The following is an 8304-nucleotide window of genomic DNA, read 5'->3' as shown; positions in this document are numbered from 1 at the left end:
GATGCATTAGTCCTCCAACCTGGAAATAAAAGCCACTCTTCATAAAAGCTTTTATTGGAATAACTTGTCAGCAGTGAAATGTTTACGATATGCATCAGCCATCAGGGGAAATGCTTTTGGGAATGTAACTCAGTACTTTTTTACCCGAGGACAATACAGGGGTAATTGTATCCGAGTAGTTTTTTCGAATTTATAGTAACTACTCCACTGCATTTCCAAAATAATACCTTACTTTTTACTCTGCTGCATTGCATCTGGGGTTTTTTTTAATACAAGCAATGCATTTAGTTTGGAAAAAGGTCTTTTATTCATTGCTTCATTGGGGCGTCCATCCCCTTGGCTGCATCATCATCACACCGACGCTCTGTCGGTGGTCGTGCTTTTCCCCTCTAACCCTGAAAAAGCTTGCTGCTTCATTTGCGCTCCCTATAGTACTGCACAGGATATGTAGGTCAATCCATACATACTGCATTAGCCTCCTCACGCCCCAGAGTCCAGCAGAAGGCTCCGACACACATGGATGACTCTCCTCTGACACTTGGAGGCTTCAGTGTCACAGTCTGCTGTAGGAGGAGACTCTGCTCAGGTGCAACCTCTAGTTTACAGCGTTGAGCTTGCAGTAGGTGCCCCCACAGTGCCCCTATGATCACATTATGAGTTTAAACTCCTGTGATAAGTGAACCATTTCAAGGAGTAGTAGTCCACCAATATAGCAAGCTATATTAATGCTATGGTTATTATACCACCAATCATAACAATAATAGTTTAGTATGTCGATGGGTTCAATTTCACGGTTTACAACAAAGTACTGGCAGCCTGTGCCTATGGATAAATTATAAGTGAGTCCGTCAATATAATGAACTGGATTATTATCACTATTATTACTATTATTTTCTTATTATCGTTATGATTATTGCTCACATTATTATAATGATAATTATAATAATTGGTGATGATTATTATTATTATTCTCATTCTTATTATTATTATTATTATCATTATTATTATTACTGACATTATTATTATAATGATAATTATAATAATTGATGATGATTATTATTGTTATTGTCATTCGTATTATTATTATATTGTTTTCTGAATACACTGTTACTTCAACAGATGTCGGTGGCCCCACATTCAACCGGCAAACCGACAATGCAAAGCCACAAAACAGAAGAGACGCGTGGAGCAGGAATCTTACCTTGATTGTCCTCGTCCATGACTCCAGTCTACAAACAAGATCCAAAAAAGAAAGAACTGCGACTCAGAGCAACTTCCTGCCTTGAGGTTGGAAACGCGTCTCTGGCCGACAGCGAACGCTCTAATTTCTAAATTCTAAGGGCGCATCCCGCAGCGTGTCCGCCGCCCCGGGGTCCTCCGCGCAGCCGCGTCCGGGGACGCGCACGCCGCCGCCTCCTCCGGTCGCTGCGCGCGGATCGGAGCCGCGGTGCAGCGCGACGCGGAGCCTCCCGTGTTCCGCACCCGCGCTCTCCCGCTGTTTCCTCCGGCGGAGCCTCGGTCAGAGCCGCCGCAGCGCCGCTGGAGAGTCCTGCTCCAGACGCAGCGCCGCTGGAGAGTCCTGCTCCAGACCCAGCGCCGGGCTCCCACCGCGGCCGCCGTGACGTCACCGCCCGAAGCCCCGCCCCCGCTACAACCCGCTCGGCGCCCGTAATTAAAGTGGTAATCCCTACGATTTATTTCTTGTTGGAGGGGAAAAGAAAACAAAAAGCTGTACTGGATATTTACCCCGTGTTTATTTAACGGGCACTTTATAAAATTCAACCGATCAATGTGTTTGTGCGATACAGTACAGTATGCACTCCCCTATTTTCCATTTCCATTACAGGCGGCGGGGTCTGCCTTTCCCGACAAAAAAAAAGGCTCTGATCGCGTACGCCAAAGAGGTAACGTGGTTAACCAGCGCAGCGAGTTGAGGTCGGCGAACTGTGGATATAGAACATTGATCAAAGAAAAAAGGAAAAAAAGGAACAGCACCCTCGGACGGAAGAATATCCCCACCACCTCAAAAGACCAAGGATGGAGTTCTGGGACTTATAGCGTCATCCACCCTAATGGATTGCAACTTTAAAGCGTAGTGTGGTATTTTAGGGGAGGAACGCCTCGCAATGCCGAAGATTGATGCAGAAATCATTCAATGGAACGTGAAAACATTGGGAATGGTGGGGGCCGCCGTACCTCCGCGTGAACCTGTCTCTCCCATTGGTACAACAATGTATTGCTGTTTGCAACGGACCACTATATGGCAAGAGACAGAATATGGGTTAAGGAGGGGGCACGTATGCTTATGCGTGCGCGCACACACACACACACACACACACACACACACACACACACACACACACACACACACAGACAGACTCATGCTCACGTTGCACGTGCATCTCGGCAGACATACACATACACGCTTGTAAAGCTTGTTTCCGTAACACACGGTTTCAATTATAGCATTCTTGACTCAAAAGAGAAGGGGGTGGGGTGGGGTGGGGGTCTGGGGGTGTGTGTATGTGTGTGTCTGTGTGTGTGTGTGGGGGGGGGGGTCGCACTTCCTTCTGCATGACTCCAGTGGTCAAGAATGAACAGATGTTGAAATGTATTCATTGATTTGTTTATTCATGGACAGCTCCGTTAGACAAATGTTTGCATTTGAATACTGTGTGGTAAGCAAAGAGAAATCCTCCAGAAATAACCCAAACCTCCACCAGAAACAACGGTTTATCAGCAGGAAAACCTTTAAGCCCACCGACTTATTCCCTTCAGACTCAATTTCAAGGAAGGCCTTTTCGCTTTAACGGTCAACAATGAATTGTGTGGTCATTCCAAAGTGATGTCGTCAGACCACGTTGGGCTTTTCTGGCAGATCAGCAGTCTACGCTGCGGATCAGGTATTCCACATCCAATTAAAAGATCCAGACTAAAAATGGCGAAATGGCGAAGTGGCGACGCAACCATGTTTCAGAGGGTAATAAGGTGGACAAGTTTTTATTTAAGGTTTGGTCCACTTTTTACAAACGATCAAATTATTTTAAAACTCTTTCAAATTAATAGAAATATGTGAATAAACAATATACATATTTTTTACAACATAAAAAAATATATAAATGCATGTATCTCTGAATGTATTTAACTCCCCCTGAAAAAGTCTAATAATCATAATAATAATAATACTGCAGCTCTGTCTAATAATAATAATAATAATAACAATAATTGTAATACTGCAACTCTATGTCTAATAATAACAATAATAATAATAGCAATAATAATATCATGCAACTCTGTCTAATAATAATAATACCAATAGTACTACATATCTTTGTCTAAAAATAATAATAATACCAATAATACTGCAACTCTGTCTAATAATAAGAATTTATATGAATTTATTATTATTATTAATAATAATAATAATAATAATAATAACTTAGGGCCCCTAGTTGTCCCCCCATACAGGCCCCTACACCTGGACCAACACACTGCCTGCGCTGCCTCCAGGGGGTCGCTGTGAACACATGCAATAATCCAGCAGCTCTCCCTCTGTGTCTGCTGAGTGTTTGTTTTCCCTGTGTAGAGAAATGCACCAACCTTGTGTTTTTAAAAGCAGCCCTCCTCCGGGAGATTGACGCAGCGACGTGCGAGCGAGAAGAAGGCACGAGATCTTTGCTGAGTGGGGGCAGGGCATCAGAACTCTGCGTTTTTTAAATGTACGGCCCGAATCACCTCCGCAGCATCGAGTATTGAGGCATTCCGTGGCATTTTCATACCCAAGGGAAACTAAAGGCTGAAGCTGAAGGGCGGACGTGCCGTGCAATTTTCATTTAAAGTTCTTTTACGGCCACAGATGTTTTCATTTCAAAGCGGTGTATGACCTTTAACTCACTTTTTCGAAGATGAAAATGGAAAACCGGTATCAAACAACCATTGTTTAGGGAACTGTCGGAGTCAAGGTATGCCGTCACTGATGCAGAACCGCCAATTTTCCAACAACACCGGTTTAAAAAGAAAAACGCGCATCGTATAATTTCTGGAAGCACGGGGGATTCAAGATGTTTTTCCAGGGGAGTTGAGCGAGATCCCACCGCTCAGATTGGAGTGTTTGTGTGTGTGTGTGTGTGTGCGTGCGTCTGTTTCCTGTTTGAAGGCCGGGCGGCCGATCCAGTCCGGGAGGCTGTTTTCTTTGAATCCTTCCCCCCTTGAAGTCAGCTTGACTCGAGTGCTTTTGCACACGGGGGCGGGCGAGGGCGAGACGCCGTTTGAATATGTCGGCGTGTAACTTCCCCGCGCCACAAGTGGGAAATGGGCCGCGCCGGCGAACGCTGCGTGTTCACGGGGGAGACACATCCATTGCGGTCAATGGTCCGAGTGCTGGAGCTGGTGGAGCGAGGCATTGTTCATTTCACACACCCACACACACGCACGCACACACACACACACACGGCTACAGTCACTTAAACACACTCACTAGAGCACACATCGTTTTCCACTCCGTGTAAATGCCACGGTAACGTGTTTATGCGTTTCAGTCATAACAGAGGTCTCAGTATGGCCCAGATATGCCGAGGGGCGGGAGGGAATGTGATGTGAATCTGGCCCCAAAATAAATATCTTTTGTCTCTGGGAACCAGAGTCGTCGTGAGCTCCACAGTTATCCTTTCCCGGTCCACGCGGTTCCGCGGCAGGCCGCCCCGGTGCGTTACGCGGCCCGGGTCTAGGGGGAAACCGCGGAGGGTGGGGGCCCCCGGGGGCCCTCAAGTGCGTCCGCACGCCGATCGGGCCGAGTGTCAGAGGCTTCGGTGGAACCCCCGACCGACTTCCCGTGACCTGATTGAGCAGTCAGACGAGATGAGCGAGACACTGAGCTTCATATGCTCCAGTGTCCACGGCAAAGCCAGGGGGACGGTTACCTCCCTGAGCATCCCCCCAACGCACGCACACACACACACACACACACACACACAGCGATCCTACACACGAACAAAGCAAAATCACAACCAAGTGCCTCTCCCCCCTCCACCCCCCTAAAATGTTTTGCTGTGAAATCAAGTGGAAGCAGATTCCAAAACATTAATCCTCATAGTGACCTCTACCACCCCCCTCCCCACCTCACCTTCCCAATTTTGGAAATGACCAGAAAATGTAGTTACTGAGACTGGTTGATAGACAGACAGACAGACAGGCAGGCAGGCAGGCAGACAGACAGGCAGGCAGGCAGGCAGACAGACAGACAGACAGACAGACAGATAGATAGATAGATAGATAGATAGATAGATAGATAGATAGATAGATAGATAGATAGATAGATAGATAGATAGATAGATAGATCGATAGATCGATAGAAAAATAGATAGATAGATAGATAGATAGATAGATAGATAGATAGATAGATAGAAAGATAGAAAGATAGATAGATAGATAGATAGATAGACAAAATGCAGGCGCTTTACTGGGCCAAAAAGCTGCAGTTTGGTTTCCTGTGTGTGTGTGTGTGTGGGCGGTGGGGTCAGTCCTGGGCCCTGTGTGTGACGGGAGACACGCAGCGCAGCAGGATTTCCTTCCGCTACGTGACACTAAAATGCAGGTCTCCACCACCTCCACCACCTCCTCCATCACCTCCACCGCCTCTTCCTGCTGCCGTCCCAATGGGGGTGGGGGAAAAACCAAGCCCCCACATGCGTTCGCTCTCAATTTGGACTCTGTCTGCCGCGCACAAAGGCGGCAGTGTGTGTCCAGAAACGTGCCGGTAATTGAAGCCATGTGTGTGTGTGTGTGTTTGTGTGTGGGTGTGTGTGTGTGTGTGTGTGTGTGTGTGTGTGTGTGCGTGCGTGCGCGAGATTACATAACATCCAGCAGCCCCCTCAGTGTGCAAATTCCACATTCTTCTTCCTCTCGATGAGAGCTTCTAAAATATCACAGAGATTATGAAAAAAAACAGTACTGTTGCACTCTGTGGCCACATTCCCCCAAAACGTGCTCAGCGTCAGTGCAGCTGTTTCACTGCAGACACAGGCACGTGGAGGTGGAGCGCAGGAAAAACACCAACAAGCACTCCAAGGCGCGTGCAAGCCCAAAATAAATCCTAACTCATCAACGCTCGAAAAATGGCCCGTGAGTGGGCCACCAGGTCCAATGCCCTCGGAGGTGGCGCTGACGGCGGCTTCACCTCGGAAAAGTTGAAACGGGCGAACACATCCGGTGCGTTTGATTTGGAGCAAGCCGTGGCGGGAAGTTGCGCTTGAGTAAAAGCAGAGACGTCTTACTTTAAGGACTACTCTGGTAGAAATGAAAGTCAGAGTTACAGTGCCAAAGTAGCTGATATTAAAGGTACTTCAAAGTAAAAGTAAATGCTGTTTTTTTTGCCGTGGTTTTATCCAGGTTGCCAATATTTCAGAATTTTCCCGTCAGCGTCAGAGCCACTTCATGCAGTAAGATGCAACTTTCACACAGAGAAAACATTTGTTGTAAAATTGGCCCTGAGTGTTGGTCTCCATCAGTCGTTGCAGGTGCAGGTGTAGGTGCGGGTGCAGGTCTGGGTGGGGGTCCGAGTGCAGGTGTCCAGGTGCAGGTGCGGATGTGTGGGGGCAGGTCCAGGGGCAGGTGTCCAGGTGCAGGTGCTGGTGTCCAGGTGCGGGTGCAGGTGTCCAGGTGCGGGTGCAGGTCCAGGTGTCCAGGTGCGGGTGCAGGTCCAGGTGTCCAGGTGCGGGTGCAGGTGTCCAGGTGCGGGTGCAGGTCCAGGTGCAGGTCCATGTGAAGGTGTCCAGGTGCGGGTGCAGGTCCAGGTGCAGGTGTCCAGGTGCAGGTGCGGGTGTCCAGGTACGGGTGCAGGTGTCCAGATGCAGGTGCAGGTCCAGGTCCAGGTGCAGGTGTCCAGGTGCGGGCGCAGGTCCAGGTGCAGGTGTCCAGGTGCAGTTGCGGGTGCAGCATGGGGGCAGCATCCCCGCTGGAGGAGGCCGCTGTCACCCTCCAACACGCTGCTCACGTCGTGTCTCTCGGGGCCACGCCTGTGCTTGTTCATGAAACTGCAGGGGGCCCGATCTCCAGGTCTCCCAGACAGGAGGCTGAAGGGAACTGCTGCTCAACTGTTTTGGGGCTAAATGCAGCTACAAAAGTCAAGGTCGACATAAATATAATAACTCAAGTTAACTAAGTACTTTTGACTTTACACCACTGTATAACACTCACATTGATTTCACATTAAAGCTGTTTTTAATATGCATGTTTAATATCCTAATATCTTGACGCTGAATTATTACATCGAATAAGTATTTCATTATCGTGCTGAATTCAAGTGTGTACCTCCGCAGCAAAGGGAATTCACACCAAAGAGTATTAAACACATTCAAATAACTCATCGTGAACACACGTTTTAAAGAGGTCGTTAGAGAAGAAATGTGGAACAGGGGAGGACTCCAACGCTGCTCTCCGTGCGCGGCCTATTTTGTTTTCGCGGCAGGTTTCGGCTGAAAGGAAACCTTGCGCTGCAAATCTTCCTGCTTTCCCGGTCTCCTTCCCCTTCCCCGGAGCGTCTCTCTCTCTCTCTCTCTCTCTCTTTCTTTGCACAAGCGCGTCCCTCCCGGTCGACAGTTATTTCATCTGAATCAAGGGACCTGTTCCCTTTATTTCGGCTCCAATCTGCAGCCGGTGTTGAGGCTCACACTGGGAGGACTGTGTCCCGGTCCCAGGGGATAATCATCTGCAGACGCAGTTTAAAGACTAATGCATCGGCATTAATTAATAACTACTTTTTTTTTTTTTTAAAGGATTAATGTTTGATTACATTTAGAATTAATCATCCATATTCCATGTATGGACTTTGGGTGTTTATGTGTCGAACTACACATGGCCAGCTGTCGGTTTGTGCTCACGGGCAGCACGTCAGACGCTGCAATATTTTTAAAATTCCCATTTTCGAACATAGAAGTTTTCATTATTGTTAAAGTGTTTTTGTTTTTTGTTTTTACCAAATGAAATGCAAACAGAGTCCTTTCATACAGTGTGTAGTGGGAGGGGTCAAGGTGTGTCCAAATAACTGCGAAATCAGGGAGGGGTCCAGGATCCTGGGAACATGCCGCCCCCCTCTGAATGGTTCGGGAAGAGCGAACACATCACCTTATCAAATGTAAACACGTCACCTTACTGCAAGTGGTTCTTTTTGGTCACATTTTTGTGAATATAGAATGGGCGTTGATCCAAACCGGACTGAGGTTAAAATTCACAAAAGGGGCGATTTTAATAATTCAACCCACACCCTATACCGATTATCCAATGTGTGTGTGTGTGTATATATATACA

This window comes from Zeus faber (assembly GCF_960531495.2).
Source record: "Zeus faber genome assembly, chromosome: 11".
In the NCBI taxonomy this organism is placed as follows: domain Eukaryota; kingdom Metazoa; phylum Chordata; class Actinopteri; order Zeiformes; family Zeidae; genus Zeus; species Zeus faber.
The sequence above is the reverse complement of the archived record's forward strand: the minus strand, read 5'-3'. Positions refer to the sequence as shown.